Raw genomic sequence first — 20,765 nt, 5'->3', positions numbered from 1 at the left:
ACCATCATTTGCATGACGGAGTAATCCATCATATAATCAGTCCTGTCAGTAAAGCCACTCACACATCATTCGAAAGCGGTACAACAAAGTGACAGATGACATCAGTTCTCTTTTCATGCTAGATAAATGGCATCTTACATAGGTAATTAAATATTTGCAAAGCGCCTCAAGTATCATTTAAAAAAACTGCACAATCCTCCATTGCCTGAGCGCTATCTTGTGGGGGTCCCTGTAGGCGCCCTTTGTAGATAGCAAAACTGTATGAAAAAATATGCAGATTTAAAATATATATTTTTTAAATATATATATATATATATATATATATATATATTTGTGTGTGTGTGTGTGTGTGTGTGTGTGTTACACAGAAAAACAAACAACATACTGTTTTAGAAAGATGTGTGAGGAGTAAATAATGAATTTTCATTTTCAAGTGACCTATTGCTTTAAGATTCTGATGACACTGTATGTAAAAAAAATGCACGTTAGAGTAATGCGCAATGAGAACACGTCCATCTCCCGAGACTGCACTGAGCCGCATGTGAAGACGTGATGACAGAAAGCAGATGGTGATGTGAAACGAGCAGAAATGAGAGTGGAAGACTAATTCTGGCGGCCAGAATTTCTTGTCTTCAGATGACAACATGTAAGCAGCCGTCAATCGAACTGAAAGCCAAAAAAAAAAACGAGACGTAGACTGCTGCAGCAGAGCTGATCTTACCACTGTTGCATACCGCTTTCAATGACGACTTTATTGCAAAGTCATATTTTAATGCCATTCTGCGAGAGTCACACAAACGCATATGCAAATTTGCACGCCTACACTCTCATAAAAACACACACAATTATGCATAACTCATTCCCAGCACCTGCAAGAGCGAATGCTTGCAGAAATGCTGAGGTGTATGACCACCACTGGGCTCTTGCATTATTCATTACAAAGGTACAGCTAGAGGCATATCTGCACGGCCAACAGATATACCCAACTCACTTCTTCACATATTCAAACATGCACACACATCCCCTCTAATGCCCATTTATATATAAAGAGGAAGTGGGCTTTGATGTCGTTCAGGCAGCTCTAAAAAAGAGGTTTGTTTGAGGATAAGGAAGTTCTGGGCATATCCGGTACTGGTGATTATCGTCAGGTGAATTCTAGGTACTAATACCCATCAACTTGCTGTGATACCATGCTGCTGTGTGGCAAAATACATGTAACAGTGAAGGGGCTGTAGCAGTGTTCCAAAAACTGTGCAAACTAAAAAGCAGGAAATGGCTTGGTTGACAGCACAGCTTGATCTTATGAGCTTAGAAAAAATGTAATGTGTCCAACTACATCCACTTCAAAGAACTCAAAAATATGCATTTCCTTGCATAGATTTCTATTAAGCTACAAAAAGTGATAGTTTTTAGAGAAGTGTCTTATGTTCACCAAGGCTGCATTTCTTTGATCAAAACTAAAATAATGTTCCATATTATTACATTTTAAATTAACTTTTCTACTTTGATATACTTCAAAATGCAACTTATTCCTGTGATGGCAAAGCTGAATTTTCAGCATCCATTACTCCAATTTTGGTGGTCACATGATCCTTCATAAATCATTCTAATATACTGATTTGCTGCTCAAAAATGTTTTTAAAACTTGATTTTCAGGATTCTGTGATGACTAAAAAGCTGAAAAGAACAGCAATTATTTGAAATAGAATTTTTATATAATTATATTTGTATTTTTTTTAAATAATTTTTATGAATGTCTTTAAATTGATCAGAAGTGACAGTAATGCATCCTCGATAAATAAAAGTACTAATTTCTTTAAAAAATATTGACGCCCAAATGTTTGATTGTAATGTTAATGTAATTGTGTAAATATATTAATATATTTAAATATTAATATATTAAAATAGAATCATTATATTTATACAGTGATATAAGCAAATACAATTTTAATGTAATTTTTATAACAATATGTGTTAACATTTTGGTCAATAATATCACATTGACCATATGTGATTAAAAAAACTCCAGAGAAAAAATAACTAAATGTCCTTTTGAAACAACAGATAGGCCTACAACACACACATACATATACACATATATACATTTTTGTTCCACACTTCAAAAGTCTATGCTTAGGCACATAAATTCAAGTTTGTCAAGACATTAATAACTTTCACCCGACTGCCATTTGGTGATATCTGTGGTGCAAGTTCTCCAGATTACCACTGTAATGTGTGCAACCCAAAAACGCTTTGTCAACAGTGAGGGCTCTCTGCTCTTGGTGTCTCTGAGCAAGCAGCTCCTCCCACATGCACATTTGCAAGGGCATCAGCAAAATGAATCTGAATGCTGCATGTGTGGGATTAACATAAGAACATATTACATTTCCTATAATGCAAGTAGATGACCTGCTTTCCATGACGCTCTCCAAGCTACAGTAACAGGTCCTGGGAAACCCTCCCTATACAGTACACAACCTAGTCTAATAAGTTGTGTGTAGAAATGACAGTCGCCGTTATCAACATCATAATTGAAGATTTATTAGGAAAGTAGTGGAATTGCAAAGCCTGTAAACATGGACAGAAAAAAATAGGAGCATCTTTATCCTTCTTAATACTTGGAGTGACAAATACTTTGAAGAGGAATCTGCAAAACCCATAAAGTGCTTGACAGATTTAGCTTGATTACTGTGTGTGGGACATTTCAGTCTTCATCCCACAGAAATGTCACATTAGCCTCTGGTCAATGAGCGTGCAGAGCATGTGGCGAAGATAAACATCAAGGAGCTTTCTGCAGTCAACGCATGTGGGGGGAAAAAAAACAGATCCAATCATGACCTGACCTGAACCCAATCCTGGATTTGAATGAAACTCACTGTTCAACTACGTTGAATTGCGCAACTTCTTCCTTTCCTCAGTAGAAAAGATGCAGAATCATTAGTGCATGCATTTATTACCACTCGCATTGACTATTGTAATGCTCTTTTCTCTGGCTTACCAGCTCACTCCATCGTTCGTCTGCAGTACATTCAAAATTCTGCTGCCAGATTATTAACTTCCACAAAAAAATCTGCTCACATCACCCCTATTCTATTTAATCTTCACTGGTTGCCTGTATCTATTTGTGTGCAATACAAAATTCTTCTGCTCACCTTTAAGGCACTCGAAGGTCTTGCTCCCTCCTATCTTTTCGACCTACTTTCTTCTTATACACCTTCTCGCGCACTCCGGTCTTCTAATTCTGAACTTCTTTGTGTACCTAGGTTCCGCCTCTCTTCAATGGGCGGCAGGTCCTTCTCTGTTACTGCACCCAAACTTTGTAATTCACCTCCCCTGGCACTCAGAACAGTCACCTCTTTCAGTGAATTCAAATCAAAGCTTAAAACGTATTTGTTTAATCAACACTATCACTAATTTACATTGTGTATTTGTCGGTTTTGTTTTTCTATTTCTGTCTTTTCTACATAATCTGTGTTATGTGCAACTGCATTATTTGTAATTGAATTGGGCAAATGTCCAATGAAATAGTTTCTTTGTAATCAGTATTTGCTGGTTTGGTGTACCTTGTAGAGCGTCCTTGAGTTTGGGAAAGGGGCTATATAAATTAAACATATTATTATTATTATTATCTCTAGTTCCATGAAGAACCTTTACATCCATGGAGCCTTTCCATTACACAAAAGGTCATTTACTGTGGAAAATGTTCTTTGGATTATTAAAATGTTCTTCACACACTTAAAAATAAAGTTTCGAAAAAGGGGGGTTTTGTAGAATATTAATCATTTAAAAGAACCCTTATTTTCCACTATACATTCTTAAAAATAAAGGTTCTCATTGTTCCATGAAGAACCTTAAACATCCATGGAGCCTTTCCTTTGGACAAAAGGTACTTTATAGTGAAACAAGGTTTTTTAGATGTTCTTCACACAAAGAAAAAAAAAATATTTTAAGAAAGGTTCTTTGTGGAACCCAAAATGGTTCTTCTATGGCAGTGGTTCCCAATCCTGGTCCTGGAGAACCCCCAACACTGCATATTTTAGATGTCTCCCTATTCAAACACACCTGATTCAACTCATCAGCTCATTAGTGAAGACTCCAAGACATCAAATGTGAGTGTCAGATAAGAGAGACACCAAAAACGTGCAGTGTTTAGGGTTCTCCAGGACCAGGATTGGGAACCACTGTTCTATGGCATTATTGCAAAAATAATAATAAAACCTTTTCAAACCTTTATTTTTAAGTGTGTAAAGAACATTTTGTCCAATGGAAAGGCTCAGTGGATGTTAATAAAGATGCCAATAAAGAGCCTTTGTTTTTAAGTGGAAGAAAATTTGTTTTTTTTGTTTTTGTTTTTTTAAGAACTGATCACCGAAATGTTTTTTTTGGGGGGGAACCAAAATGGTTCTTCAATGGCATTGGTGGAAAACCCCGAGAGTGTAGAACAATTAATAGTAACACATGCAGTATATGTGCAAATGTAACCTTCACAATGGGTTTGTTCTCGAATTTGGCAAGCGTTCCGCAGCCTACGTTAAATCTTTTGTCTAAAGCGAGAGTGAAGAGTAGACAGGTGTCCAAGTGTAAACACCGGCTTCAGCTGGCAGAGATGGAGGGAGGGCTGGAGGGGAGGGAGAGGACACACGGCATGCCTACCTATCACACCTTTAGAACGACGAAGGCGCCCATTGATCCACACTGTCCTCACACTCCACTGCCGATGGAGAGGTGGGAAGTGGAATTTTGACTGCTATAACGACAGGGGGTGGGAGCCAATTGCTTCCCAGAATTGTGTTCTTCTCCGGAACAAATGCAACGTCCATTTAGACAGTTTAACTTTGTCTGGCACTTTGCGCTCAGAACACTCTGTACTTAACTTCCACTGCCTTTAAGAGAATGTCTTTCCCACAGAGAGAAAAAAAAAGGCCATAATCCTAAGGGATCATAAATAGCGGTCGAACGATATTGTTTTATATCTGATGTGCTCTAGTATGTGTAGATCAATGTTTATATGTCAGAAGACTTGAATTAAACCACTCAATTTATTCTGGTTACATTTACAATGTTTTAGTATACGTTTTGGATCGTCTAACATTTGGTTACCTGAACTTTCAAATGGAGAGACAGAAAGCTCTCTTTCTTTCATTAAAGATATCTTCATCTGTGTTTTGAAGATAAATGAAAGTCGTATGGTTTTGGAACGACAAGAGGGTGAGTAAGTGATGACAATTTTAATGTTAGACTTTAATGTTACAACTATAGAAGATCATTTGAAACAATCGCACAGCTGTTTTTAACAAATTGAACCAGCATGCATTAAATAATCACAAGTATACATCTACACAACGTTGGAAAGATGAATTATACATTCGCTGAATTCTGCTGAAGGATCAAGGCACAAAGGAATAACGAAAGGTGAACAGGCTGTAGCGGGCCTAATGCCTTCCTCATCAAACGCATGGCAAATCCCGAACCTGACAGCACAGATACGTGAAACACACAGAATGGCGTATTCTTCAAAGGGCAACCATTGTCGTTTCCCTCCAGCTTGCTGCGAACAGCGATGTCAGCTATGCCAAAATGATTACAGCAAAATAATCGTTTTCTTGCAGTAGAAAAACAAACAAACAAAACAAAACAAGCAAGAGACAGTCAAACAAAGGCACTCGTCTGCACAATAAAACAGAGTAAAGAGACAACGGGTGCCATGCTCCACACAAGATGTATGCAGAGAGACCAATCACATCGCCTTAATCACATTTAATGGCCCACGATCAGTGAATTAGTATTCCATTCGCGCCAATGTGGTTGAGAGTTCAGCAGGATTTGGAAGCATTTGAGACACAATGCTGAATAAGATGATCTGAACTGCAGGTATGAGGACTCCAAACTCTTTAACTACCTAATTAAAAGGTGCATTAAGTATTATTTATCTTTTTAAATAATAATAATAATAATAATAATAATAATAATCACAAAAAATGTTTTTGATATAGTAAAAAAGGCATATTGTTCTTTTATTTATGCTATTATTTGTCCAATAATAGGAGAGTTATTGAGATAAAGTGAGCAATATTCAGCTGGTCATGTGATCTTAACAAAAAATAGACTGGAAATTGGTTTTAAACATACATTTATCAATATTTATACATTTCTACTTGATTGTTATCAGTCAGTTGATATTGGATCAGATCTACAAATTAATACTATATGTTGGGTCTTTAAGAATAGCACCCAATAATAGCATTACATTGTGCATTCAACAGGAAACAACTAGTCTCTACTCAAATGAATTTTAGGTAGGCCTAAATAAATTATATGACTGATACCTGTGGAATTTTATAAGATGTTCCTAATTATACATTTATTATATAATTATACATTGCATTATATAATTCATGACTTGGAGATGTTACATATATACTTAACACATATTGTAACATTTAAAACAATTTGCCAATATTATTATTATTATTAGTTGTTGTTGTTTTAATGATGATGTTGTAAAACATTTTAACCATTTTATGTAATATAAATATTTATAAATAAACAAAAAATCATCAGGAAGTGGACCAACCTTATGTGGAATGTCTTCTAAGTCACTGATATGAATGACTCTTCATCTCATGTGAGTTTACAGTACATTCTTTAAACAAATCTGTCATAAGTACTGTTGATTTCTTTAGATGTAAAGTTGTTTTTACTCAGTGCACCTTTAAAAGTAAAGAAGAAAAACTGACCAAAAACACAACAGCACGTCCAGAAAATGTCGTCACATAATCTGCCACATAAAATCTTGCTTCATCTCTTTTTAAAGAGAGAGTGAGTTCTCACTGTGGTGGTGGCTTCTGTTCAAACAACTAGGCATACAATAGTAATTATGATATTCTCTAAAAAGAGACTATTCAGTCTCAGATGATTATAAACCTCAGTGGGAAATCACAGCGTTATAATAGCAGACTTTCAATATACATCACTGTGAAAAAAATCACAGGTAATTCACACCAAGATCACGACTCAATATTAGTTTCAGACTGTAAACCAACACACCTCCAAGTTGGCCTCTGTGAAATGTAGGAATATTATGAACACAACCACTGAGAACCCACACACACACACACAGATCACTTTCCCCTTCACACTTTCAAACAGTGACATACGCTCTGCGTGCTGATTATGAAGCGATCCTCATATCACATAATGAAGAGCGTCAATGAAGGCAGAACAAAGCCCTGGTAATTAATCACCATGTAACCGACAAAGGTTTAATGTCAACTCAGTAAATGGAAATATTTTCCAACCAATCACAGAGTAAACTTTAGGGTGACACCATTAAGCATCTTGACAGCAACTAAGTTTAAAGAACTTAAAAACATTTGCCATCTTTACACTGCAATGGCACGTGGGGGATGCATCTATACACTATTTATACCTAAACCATAACTGGAATTACACAGAAAAAATAAATTATATAATATAGTAGGGATGCACGATATATCGGCCACCATATCGGTATCAGCCGATAAATGCTCATTTTTTCTGTTATCGGTATCGGCCTGATAAGAATATTTGGCCGATATCTTAAAGCCGATAAATAATGCATTATTTCCTTCAGAGACACTTCAGATGCGCACTGTTAATTTGCAGCCTTTTGTGCAATTGTACGTTGTAATATTGTGTTTATTTGATGTATATCTGATTTATCTCATATAGAATGCGTTTGGTTAAGTTAAAAAGAGCGCTTCAGTTTACCGGTGATCATCTTTAGCTCAGCGCACGCAGCTCAAACAGCAGTGCACAACATTAATAACTATGATTGGGAATGTCATGTATATAACATTCTAATGAGAACATTATTATAATAAAACGTTGTGAATTCTTTGGGTTTAGTTGCCGTGTTTCAGCGCGTTGTTATGGGAAGAGCGCATCCACAACAGGATCACACATTCTGACTATAGCACGCAATAACTGCATAATTTTGTACATATATAAGTTGTAATATTATGTTTATGTGGTATAACCGCGAGCCGGTTGAAAATCGATTCAAATATGTGACGATTAAAATCGGTTGAGATGCTAAACAAATCGCGATTAATTTAGAGGTAGGAGTTTATATGAAAGTATGTCTAAAGGGAACTTACTGTCTTTAGAAAAGTTTAGATGGTATTTTTTCTTTTTATCTTGCCTCTGTATAATGCATATTAAAGTTCATAAGTGCAGCGCTGCTTTGCTTACAGCCGAAACAAAGGAAACGCATTAAGCACCACCTGCTGGCAGAGAGTGAATCTTCGTCTCGTTCAGCTCGTCTGCTGTTTCGGTTTCATGCAGATATTTTTGTATGTATAGTTTCACAAAACTGAAGTCAAACCATTCTGTTTTTGCTTAAAATTTCGAAATTATACATTCTAATTTAGATTAAAAACTGCTCATGTTGCATGTATGCAGCATCTTTGTTTGGATCATGATTAAAATGCAGTGGTTGCCTCTAATTTTAAAAGGAAAGAGCACAGACAAAGCCTTATTTTGTTTATATGAAGAGATGTATTTTATTTGTGTTACTTATTTATTTGATGTGGGGCTTGTTTTAAAATTTCAATTTAGTTTTACATTATATTTAAATTTAGTCATTTAGCAGACACGTGTATCCAAAGCAACTTACAAATGAGGACAATGGAAGCAATCAAAACCAACAAAAGAGCAATAATATGCAAGTGCTATATTAGTATATTATTATAGTGTTATATTTCAATTTCACAAAGAAACGTGCAGCATTTTGTCCAAGCAATAATAAAAGGACACGTTTAATTTATAATTTGTCTTAAATCTAATTTTGTTTAAAAAATCGTGAATCGAATCGTGAAATCAAAATCGTGATTCGAATCGAATCGTGAATCGTTACATCCCTATTATGCATATAGAAATGTGACATTAATAGAAATATGAAAAGTGTTATTTTAGTCTATAATATACAAGCTTTTTTTAAGTTTAAGACTGCATTGATGCTGCATTTCATTTCCACAGAATCAAAGCAGCATCAGAGCCACATATTTTAGTTAGGCTTGTATTGCGTCTTTATACAGAATTTGGAGCAAAAAGGATAAGAAAAACGTATTTGAGGATGGCGGAGTACATAAAACGTGTTCGTGTGGAGACACAAATGGGCCTTGGAGGCGGCTGTCTTCATTTATCAGAATCCATGAAGCAACATTAGCAGGAAGAGTCAAAGCCTCCATTATTTATGGACTGGCTCCCTCCCCTGTACACATTTGGTACCTGGTCTTCAGGCAGACAGGAGAAACACAAACTAGCCTCCACAACACGGTTAGTTTTTTTGTTTGTTTGTTTTATACATACATAGACAAAATGACTATGTATAACAACCTTTAAATAACCTTTAGTGGTTATTTTTACATTTAGATGTGATATTTCACCAAATATGAATTCGTAAACGACACGCATTTACCTCAAGACGTTTCTAGCTAAACCGAAATGACCAAAATGCCCTGGTGCCTGACAAGTTTGACATGAAGTGCTGGCCGAGAAAAAGAAAACAAAAAAAAGCTAAATTGTCTGGTTTTGACGTTGGGGGAATGTCGGTATTTAACACTGAATGAACGCGGTGCGCCTCGACGAAACGAATAGCATTTAAAGCATTTCCTCAACCTCACGTTGTGCCAAACTCTTATGACTTTCTTCCGCTGAACAGAAAAGCCGTTTAGGCTATCTGAATGACAGCCTCAGTCGCCGTTCACTTCCACTGCATGCAGAAAAGACGCAATGACAGTGAATGGACACTCAGACATCCTGACTGACACGTTATGTCGCGTTTCACAGAAGAAAGTAAGTCATACGTATGTGGTACAACACGATGGAGAGTAAATTACTTAGTTATATATTTTCCCTTTTGGGTGAACTATTAATCTTTTAAAAGACAAACATTTTTCAGAAAGCGCTATTCTCGAACTTAAACCGAGTCTAGGTAAAAAAAAATATAAAAAACCCAGGCATCTTAAGCGTCGAAGAGGACATGTTTCTGTCGTTTATACAAACGCATTCGCGTCGACCGTGAATGGCAAGTTTGCTTGATCATCACGCCGTCAAACGCCTTGAGATCTGCACAAGTTGCTGCACAAGTATTAACGCCGAACAATATTCAAAAATGCCATTCCATCACTCAGTATGATATGCATCGAAAAATAAATAAATAAATGACCAATATAGGCGATGCACAATCCATACACGACCGCGACGTCAAAGCTGCCTGAGGCAGAGGTACCTTCAAGACCTCATTATCAGTCCGTTAATATGATCTCGACTAATTTGTCGGATTAATTCAAATTAAGAAGGGTAAAATGAGAATCACCTTAATCAAAACAGAATAATTCTCATGCAAGTTGAGGGGTGAGCACATTAGGTTACACTTTAAATACATCTGATAATGGGTCTTCAAGGGTTGCAGACTGTATTAAATGCTTATTTAAGTTACAGCACGTCGCATCCCAGTTTATTTCTTCCTGATGTTCTCGGTTTATGGACATTATAAGGTAGCTACAGACGCTGAAAGCTCATCTTCTGTACAATTTCACATTTAGAGCAGTTTTATTGAAGTCCTGGAATCCTACAATCCAGTCAAACGCGCAAGTTTATTGTGCTACTTCTGCTCTTTTTGCATGTATTTATATTTGTATTTATAAAATGAACAAAACACGACAGTCTCGGTTACAAACAAACAACGCAAGAAGCTCCCAAGATAGATCAAATGATGCACATAATTACCATGAAGCTCTATTTCCAATACTCTTTGCCATTGCCTACATTTCCAGAGTGCGTCTCCCACTAATGACGGCGGGAGGAGGGAAAAATACAATCCAAACGAAGGAAAAGCTCAAGCAAGAAACATCTGTGACAGCGACATGATTCGGTCCAACTATTTCGCAGAGTAAAACAGCATATGATTTCCCTAATGCAGTTTTAAGACTGATGTTAATCCACAATCCGTCGTCTCATCAGAAAAAAAAACAAAAACACATCCCGGTGCAGTTCTTTAGGTGTCGCAATGAGGGTAGAAGACTAGAGAGGGGTTTTTTTTACCCTCGTTCCTCACGATTGTGGGTTCGCGGGTTGATAAAATGCAGATATCTCCACTTGCCCTCAGTACGGAGAGGAACTGAATGTGAGCGCCTCAAAAGTGGAGCAAAGACGCACTTTGCGGCTGGTAAAGGAACTGCAACGATCTTGCTGGGGATATTTTTTAAAGGGACATCGAAAATCTTTCCCAAGTGCATCTGTTGAAAACCCATAATGGCAGTTTGGTCTCATAGGTTGTGATTTTTTATCAAGTCTAATATTAATGTGAAGAATGCTGACCATGAGATGCTCAGGAGGAATATCCATGTAGAAATAACATTGTCTGATAACTACAACAGAAACCAAGGAGTGTTGTAAAATGTTAAGTCTGTAGCTTTTTTTTTTCTTTGACTGCCTGTCTCAAACTTTGATTATAATATCTCATATTCATCTACTTCAAATTAAAGTGAATCATAAATATACGACTTATCTCTAAACTGTTTAAATTAGCATCGAGTACACTGGTCAATTTTAATACCGAGATGAAAAAGATTTTTGATGTTACGGATTAAATTAAACGAGATAATCTGCTGTCATTTAGCATTTGCATGATCACAAATCAAATTATTAGACAGGTACTAAATTATGCATCCTTATAAAATGTGTTACACGGTGGTCACATGACTGATTTCAACCCCTACACTCTTAAAAATAAAGGTGCTTCAAAAGGTTCTTCACAGCGATGCCATAGAAGAACCATTTTTGGTTCCACAAAGAACCATTCAGTCAAAGGTTCTTTAAAGAACCATCTCTTTCTTGCGTTTTTGTAATCTGAAGAACCTTATTTCACCACAAAGAACCTTTTGTGAAACAGAAAGGTTCTTCAGATGTTAAAGGTTCTTTAAGGAACCATTTAGACAAAAAGGTTCTTCTATGGCATCGTGAAGCACCTTTATTTTTAAGAGTGTAGGCTATAGCTCATTTCTATTTGGTTAAACTGATAGTTTTACAACTTATCGTTACAACACTCCACGGTCTCTCCTACTCACAGAAACGGGATTTTTACTAATGGGTCTCTTGGGAATATGTCAGTGTTTCAGCAGACAGGTCTATGTCTATCGTAATAGACAACTGAACCTCCCTTGCAGTGTAATGAAACCTTAAGCAAGCCCCCTTGAGAGCCCACTCTAAAAGACTCCATTTCATCTGTGCCCATCTCTCATAAGGCAAACAATCTGGAAAATAAATAAAATATAACATTTCGAATAATTTTACAATAAAAAATGCATTACCGTATCATCATTTAATTTTCAGAGACCAGATTTCTTCTATTTGTCAGCTTTGCTTGACATGACTTTCAACTTCAGGACTATTTTACGGCAGGAAACCAAACGAATACTTTTCTAAACCCATGAAAACTTAAAAGTTCGCAGTCACATCCAACGAAAAATATTCGGAGTTCCACATTTAATATTCTCTTTCATAGTTTGTGCAGCAAAACTTTACATTTAATCACTTAATCACTTTAGACCTCATCGAGAAAACACTTTAAACACTTTGTGATGCAATCCAACTACAGTGTAGCTGCTGTATTAAGAAATATTAGTCTCTGTGCATTCGTGCAGTGAGATCTATCTCCAGTAGGAAGACCCCAACTGTCATCCAAATCGTGTGATTGCAGCATCACAGCTGGGCAGGTTCCACATGTCACAGCATGTTCTGAATCACTTGATGTTCTGCACTAATATCCTCAATATCCCTTTGTATATATAAATATAAAATTGATGCCGCCATCATGAACAATTCAGTCCACCAGTTGAAAAGAGTCTCCCTACGACCCCAAAGCATTCCAGTGGCTATAAGCATTTTTAATGGGTAGTCTTTTATATAGAGCCTGATTAGATATCCTACAAATTGTTTTTATTTATTTATTTACTTAATTGACAGAAATTAATGTCGTTATTCAGCATAGATGTATTAAATAAATTCGAAGTGACAGATTTTTAAATAAATGTGGTTCTATTCTTCAAAGAATCCTGAAAAAAATACCATGTTTCAGCAAAAAAATAAATAAAACATGCAACGTTGAATAAATAAATAAATAAATAGTAATAATATTTCACATTATTACTATTTTTACTGTATTTTTAATCAAATAAATGCAGCCTTAGAACATAAGAGACTTATTTCAAAAATATAAAAAATCATATCGCCCCTAAACTTTTGGACATTAGTATATTTGTCTGAACTATTTTTATGTGGCTATTATGACAATACATTTTTGTAAATCGTTACATACAAAAGTTTAGTTTATTTTTTTTTAAGTTAAAGTTTTAGGTTTTGCTAGCTAATGGCTCAGAGTACTAGCTTAGCATACCATTAACCCATACCATGCGCAAATATTGCGATGATACATTTTTATTTAATTAGGCATTACAAACAGCTACTCCCTGGGGTCCTAAGGAAACTTAACAGGCGTGGTGAATTGTTCATTATACCAAGACAAGCCATATCCAGCACATCATGAACTGGTTCCATCACCTATTTTAGGGGATCCGCCACCTCATACACTTTTGAAAGAAATGTATTCTTCAAAAAAATTGTTTCCAATATCACCATAATAAGTATAATATGTTGCAACACTCTGAAATTCTTTCTCATCATTTTTTAAAATATATATTATATTCACAAAGGCGAGAATCGTCCTTGCAAATCTTGCTCTGTGTCATTCCATCTCATATCGTTTCATAAATATGTTAACTGACATGCTCAGTTTTGCCCTGGACGAGCCTTTGAATGTTTTAATGCACTTTTTACATTAATACACTGAAGTCATTAAAAGTGGATCACTGGCTTGACCTGTTGTGATTCATTCCACCCACTGCAACTAAAAGCTACATTTCAACAGAAGCACGGTGAAAGCTTAGCATTCAGCAAACCACCTCAGCTTCTAATATCTGCTAAGAGCTCTAAACAATGTCAATAACAGTGCTCGCTCTCCTCACTTGAAGAATTCAAGCCCACAGACAAAAAGGCCCAATCCACAAATCTCACTTTAAAGCACGGCGGCCGTAATGACACATACTACTGTATCGACCACCACAATTAATGTAGATGATAGCTTTGCGCTGACAGTCAGACCTGTCTTTCAGAAGGATATTTCTGCTGGGTTCCCATACAGTAGTGAGCGCATTAAATAGGCTTGTGAGATCTCTCTGCCAATCCTGACACTCTCCCATATTTTGTCTTTGCTGTCACTCAAAGGCAGCCACCGGCAAGCAAATTGTTCATTTTCCAGGCATAATGTAGGACAAACGTGCAGCCAGATGTTTGGGGAGACACAGAGAGGCTTCAGATGAAAGGCTACAGCATGCGCCGGCATCGCCCCGAGTGTCGTGTGGCATGCCAGGCTGGTGTAATAACTAATGCGCCTCCGGCGGGCTTTGAGATGCGGCCCTGCTCCCGGCACCCAGGGGTCACTGCAGAGGCTGCCTCCCTCACTCTCGTTCTTCTGCTTCCTCTTTCCTCCCTCTCTGAATACACTTCCTTACAGCAGGAGGGGGGAAAGGGGGCAGGCTATAAATAACCAAAACCACACATTAATAGGCACTCTGTAACTGTACCTGCTGCTGAGTAAAGACTAATTGTTGTAAATTGCAGGTGGTATATCTGCTGTAAGCAGGGGTTTTATAGAATTTTATTCTTTCAATTTTACTTCTATTTTATTTGTTAATTTATCTCGGTTTTATTAGTTTCTAATCTACTATTGCCAGAGTTTTCTTATTCCAGATTATTTATTTATGTATGTATTTTATTATTATTACTTAAGTTCTAGTGTTGGTATTTTAGGGCTGCCAAAGTTCATGTTTTTAATAGTTAATTGCTTTACATTGCTAAGAAAAGTCCTTAAAAATAGGCTCCAATGTACTGTGATAAGAATGAATCTTCCGTATTAATTTTAATGGATAATGTCCTAGCAGAAAATTAGCATCACTACCAGTTTTTTGAAAGAAGTGTCTTATGGTCACCAAGGCTGCATTTATTTGATCACAAATACAGTAATATTGTGAAATATTATTAAAATTTAAAATAAATGTTTTCTATTTTAACACATTGCAAAACATAATTTATTCCTGTGATGCAAAGCTGAATTTTAGTCCACACTTCAGTGTCACATGATCCTACATAAATCATTAGAATATGCTGATTTGCTGCTCACATGACATTTCTTATTATGAATTATATTTATGGATAAAAGTTATGATTTTTGTGGACATTACATTTTTTTCTGGATACTTTAATTAACAGAAAGTTAAAAAAAACAGCATTTATTTGAAACTGAAATCTTTGTATCTTCTATCTATCTAATATATACAGTATATATATATATATATACACACACACACACACACACACAATACATACATTTTTAAGAAATAACATTATAACATCTTTAAAAAAGATATATATAAATAAATAAAACGGATAAATATATTTTTTGTGTCACTTTTGATCAATCAATTTACAGTTTACTTGCTGAGTAACAGAATTAATTTCTTTCAACAACAATAAAAAAGTATTACTGACCCCAAACTTTTGAACGATAGTGTGTGTGTGTGTGCTGTACATATAAGAAAAAGAAAGTCAGAAGCAGAAAAGAAAAATAAATAAATAAAGAACACTCGGTTCTTGAAGATCGACTAAACCTGGCGCTCTCTAATGGGTACAGTGGATGGCAGGCCTGGGGCAAAGGCACGGTGGGTACTCAGCCTGGGTGATTAGTGAAAGGGGCAAGTTTTAATCCACCACTGCATTAATCAAAATTATAATGCTTCCATTTGTGATTACTGCTTTCTTCCAGCACTGCATAAAGCCTGTCCTGTGTGTTTCCAGGGTTGTTTGAAGATGATAGTGGGTGGGGGACGGTAGTCACCTAGCTGTGATATCAGTTATATAACCAAATATCCTTCCAAATCCACCTGGTGCATCAACCGCAGAAGGCTGAGAGCCGTTTAAAAAATAAAAAATAAATGGCAGCTGAATGTGCAGCGATCAAGTCATATTGTACTTGCAGACTTAAAAAAAGTGGAGGCGTACTGCTGAGTGAAATAAATCTCTCCATTCAAACCTGTTGTTGTGTCTTTTGTTCTGTTGTCCTTACCTGCCTTTGGCTGAGTTTGCTTTTGCTGCGTGATAAATCACCTTAAAGACTGTTGCCTCTCCGTAAAGCGCTGCGCATTCAGGCATGTCAGATTTAAATAAGAAAATGATAAGACAGAAAGAGGACCTGCCACATTTAACATGGGAAAATGCAGCGCTGGCATCTTATTAAAATCAATAAGAGACAGGCTGGCAGAGATGGGTGATCCATAGGCAGCCAAAATTTGGTCCAATGTTGTTTATTTGCCCTGGAAAGTCAGATAGGAAACCAGAAGCGATTTGTATTTAAACTTGTGCTGAAAGCTAAAGTGGCCACTCTGTATCAAGGCTCAGTGACGGCGATTGTTAGACAAGTAGGTTGTAAAAGAAGTGCAAATGAATCCTAAGGAACAGTGAGCCAAAATTGAGTGTTTCTGCAATAGTTTTCCACTCAGTGCCTTTCACTGTAACTATGAATGAAACCAGAGAGCATCTCTCTTGTTCAAAAGAATATGGTTAGAGTCAGACATGTTCCAGCAAAGTGACTCATCGATTTCTGCAGGAGTGAGACATCAGATTCGGATCTGATGCCAAAGGGAGTCAGCAGCCTATTGTTTTTGGAGCGGGGGGCAATCATTTGATATCATCAAACTGTAATGAATCTGGGAGAGAAGAGATTCTGACATTAAAAGCGTACTTTGCATCCATAAACAGGTTTCTGAAGCACAGCTCTCAGCCGCCTTGGCTGAACACTGTAACTGAATCAGCGGTAAACTCTATGATATTCAGTCAACACATCTTATTCAGCAAATATACACAGTACATCAAAAAGAACACTACAGTAAGTCAAAATGACTGAGGAAACAAAGAGTGAACAATTGCTTCAAACATTTTTTGACCCAAAAATCAAAGCCTTTCACAAAACGTACCTATCATTCTGCCCCAACATTATAATACCATTATAATTCCATTCACCATTATAATAACTTAATATATAACATATAGCAGACTCTAATTGAAGTGCTGATCAGAAAGTCATTTGCAACTGTAGGAGGATAAGATTCGCTCACTACCAAGCTATTCTGGAAAAGCACGGATAAACTTTTTTTTAATTATACAAGGCTGGTGGAGAGACCCAGACCCATGGCATATATTGAGCTCCTACTAAATCTTGTTTATGCTGTCACACAGGGGTCAACTGGCTCCTAGCAGGCTTCTGGCACCAGCAAAACAGCACAGTTGGGCTGCGTCTATCTGGACTTGTCCGTGGTGCTGAAATAGTAAAGTAACACTGTGAATGCTGCAGTGATTTTACAGACCTCCTTATTACCTTATGTAAAAATAATAATTTATAAATATTATAGAAAACGTATACACATACATATATACACATATATATATATATATACACACAACATTATAAACTAACATGATTAAAACTGATTTGCTTACCTAAGTACATTAATTTAGTAGTAGTAGCAGCAGCAGCAGTAGTAGTAGTAAATATATTAAAATAATTAACATTATTTAAAAAAATAACTGCTGTGAAACATGTCATGTAAACATATTAAATATAACATCAAATTATTGAAAAATGTTACACATTTATTTAATTTCTTCAGACTATTTAGAAATAAATACCTATTTTTCTTATTATTATTATCAAAATCATTTTAAAAAGTAATTGCTCAAACTATTTTTTAAAGAAACATTATTTTTATAAAAAAAACAAAGACATTACAGCAGATGAGAGAAATATATTCATGAATCAAATTGGTTAAGTTGGCTTAACTGCAGTACACCAAACCTTCTTCAATCACTTCAAGCTGAGTAATTTGATTCATGAATTTATTACTCTCTTCTGGAGTGATGACATCCAACCTCTTCATATTCACTGCTCAAATCAGCCTACATGCACCTGGAATTTGGCACCTGTTGTGTTGTCATGTTTTCAGAGCTAAACTACCCTGACCCAGTCGTAAGAGTAATGAGTAATAAGAGAGCTTGTTGCATTGGCACCTCTAGATTTCCCTGCCGAACCAGCTGATCAATGAGTGTTTGCCATTCGTATCCGCTGTGCACGGCCCCGCCGATATCAACAACCCAATATGTCAGCGCAGTGAAAGTGAGCAGGCAGTGGGAGGAGTTCTGCTCATTTTCACATTTGATGAATACATTTTCTGACAAAATGCGACAGGAAGCACAGCGGAGCCAGTGTTTTTCTCATCTGACACAAGGTCAAGCAGATCCTTCTGGTTCCGGAATTCTCCACAGGCTGTCTTTAACACGCACAAAAAAAATTTAACGACTTTGAAATCCCATTCCATCCTTGCGGGCCAGAGGTAAACCATCTCTGGTTGCTGCGACTGCTTCATTTGTATTCAGACACACACGGGATGCTAGCTTGATCAGGTTGGGTTACGAAGCCAAAGCGATCTATCTTCTTTGAAGTAAAAAAAGATCTCTTGCTCATTTCCTGACAGCATAGGGCAGGAAAAACTCCTCAGCCCCAGAACTTTGCGCATTTTCCCTCCACCTGCCAGAGTGGTGCGTTGGAGATAGAGAGAAAAGCCTTGGAGAAGAGACTGAATTTATCGAGTGCACAGTGCTCCGAGCTCCCCTCGGGTAGCATAATGAGTTTAAACTCGGTGAAAAATCAACAGCGTGTGGATAGTATAACCTGAGCGCTCGACATCTCAAATGGATTTTGCCTTCAGAAAGATGCCTCTTAGCCAAAGATCTTTTGCTCTGTGTTGTGAAATGTGATAAATATCTAACAACCTCCACTCTTGTAATGGCTCCTGGAGCCGGGAAGAACAAGCAAATCATACTTTTCTATTAGATTCCTCAACTTTTTATTGGCATAATTGGTCTGAGTAAATGGTTCGTGAGCAGGTGCTACATCACGTAAGAGCTCTAATCTTTCTTCACTTGATCATTTGCAGGTAGATTCATGTCCTTAATGGATGTATACCTCATAAAACGTGCCCATAATGGGGAGGAGATACACACGAATAATCTGAGTTTTGGTTTCCATTATCCTGCCCATCTCTCTGGAACCCTAAAAGATCTAATTACACCTTTTTTTACAGACTTTCCATATCTACTCCTCAACCACCAGCCAACTGAATATCGCTTTAAGGGAACAAGTTTGGGAGGGTTTTCTCATCAAAGGTCTCTTTTACCTTCTTAAATGTTCAGCTTTGTGACCCCTCCGGGTTGAACCGACATTTGATCTTAATGATGGCAGTGGGTTTTGTGAGCTGACAGCAACAGGTTGTCTGCCGTATAATGAGCCCATTAAGTTCCACGAGGCTGAGAATCTGGTGGCAAAAGGAGAGCTGGTTGACATATTGGACGGGACGCAGAAAGATATGAGGAAAAGACACGGAGAGCAAAGAAAATTGTCACTGTTATGAAGAGCTTTAGGTTCACGGTTGCCATAGATACTCAATGGCCTTTCCACTCGGAGAGTGCTGCTGAATCAACGCTTTACTCTGGCACTTTCGAGGCAGGTGAACACAGCCCAAAAAAAATCAATGGGGAAGAGGTGAGTGAGCAGCTATGCAGAGCAATGGAGGAATACTTTATGGGAGAGAGAACTACATGGAAGGCAGATAAGACACTTCCTGTAACCGCACCAGAAAGCTGTGATGTATGGCGCGGGCGAGCAGGTGTAGTTATATAGGTGCCGTCTATTTCATCATTCCACCCCGGCATGCATTCTAGGGAAGAAAGAGAGCGAGAGATGAGGTTTTGACTAGACCTGTGTGACGTGGCACATAAAGGAGTATTGCATTGTGACGTTACGTATAAATGCTCTGTAGAACTCGATTTGGCAACAAAATGGCTATTGATGCCACTCCCTTTGCTTTCTCTTTCTCAGTCACACGTTCTCACACACACACATACACACACACACACACACACACTCAGACATGCATCAAGTGCATGAAGCCAAATACTTTAATCACGAATAATGAATTATAACAAAAAATAATGAATTCTAAAAAAAGATTATCCAAGAAGCACAAAGATAAATGTTAATGAATTATGCAACACTATGAACAACACAATGCAGTCTCTTAAGTCAATATGACAAAAGTGTTAATTTTAGGATTTTAAGTTCGAAACGAATAGCCGTGTTGCATTTTCATGTGCGAGCATACAGATTTTTTTTTTTTTTTTACATTTATACAGATTTTCAACTTACAACAACAACAATAATAATAATCATCATTATTATTATTAATTTAAATAAAGGTTGCAATAAAATAAACATTTTATAATAAAAATAATAATAATAGTAGTAGTAGTATTATTATTATCATCATCATCATCATCTTTATAAGGATTATTATTATATTGTGCTCTTTATTCTTGGAAACTATAAATTATACAATCTAAATATGATCTTTTTACAGATTTGACATGGTTCTGGTCTAAGCCCTGCCCAGTTTTAGTAAAGTACATTTACAGGTAATTTTGTCATCGTAATAGATACAAATACATATACAACCCTAAGCAATATATATATATATATATATATATATATATATATA

General features: G+C 36.6%; 1 protein-coding gene across 3 annotated transcripts in view; it reads right to left on the bottom strand.

Moving 5' to 3' along the window:
* Positions 1 to 20,765, bottom strand: part of LOC107563764 (neuroligin-1-like) — a 183,729-nt gene that overhangs the window by 82,783 nt on the left and 80,181 nt on the right. For 2 of the 3 annotated variants that reach the window (XM_016248725.1, XM_016248717.1), the window contains exon 1: positions 10,774 to 11,149. The exons of the other annotated variant lie outside the window; for it this stretch is intronic. The gene's annotated coding sequence lies outside the window, so the exon portion shown is untranslated. Of the gene's footprint in view, positions 1 to 10,773; positions 11,150 to 20,765 lie in introns of those variants that run through there. 3 annotated transcript variants of the gene reach the window in all.

This window comes from Sinocyclocheilus grahami, unplaced genomic scaffold, assembly GCF_001515645.1.
Source record: "Sinocyclocheilus grahami isolate Dianchi unplaced genomic scaffold, SAMN03320097.WGS_v1.1 scaffold25.1, whole genome shotgun sequence".
NCBI classification, from domain to species: Eukaryota; Metazoa; Chordata; class Actinopteri; order Cypriniformes; family Cyprinidae; genus Sinocyclocheilus; species Sinocyclocheilus grahami.
The sequence above is the reverse complement of the archived record's forward strand: the minus strand, read 5'-3'. Positions and strand labels throughout refer to the sequence as shown.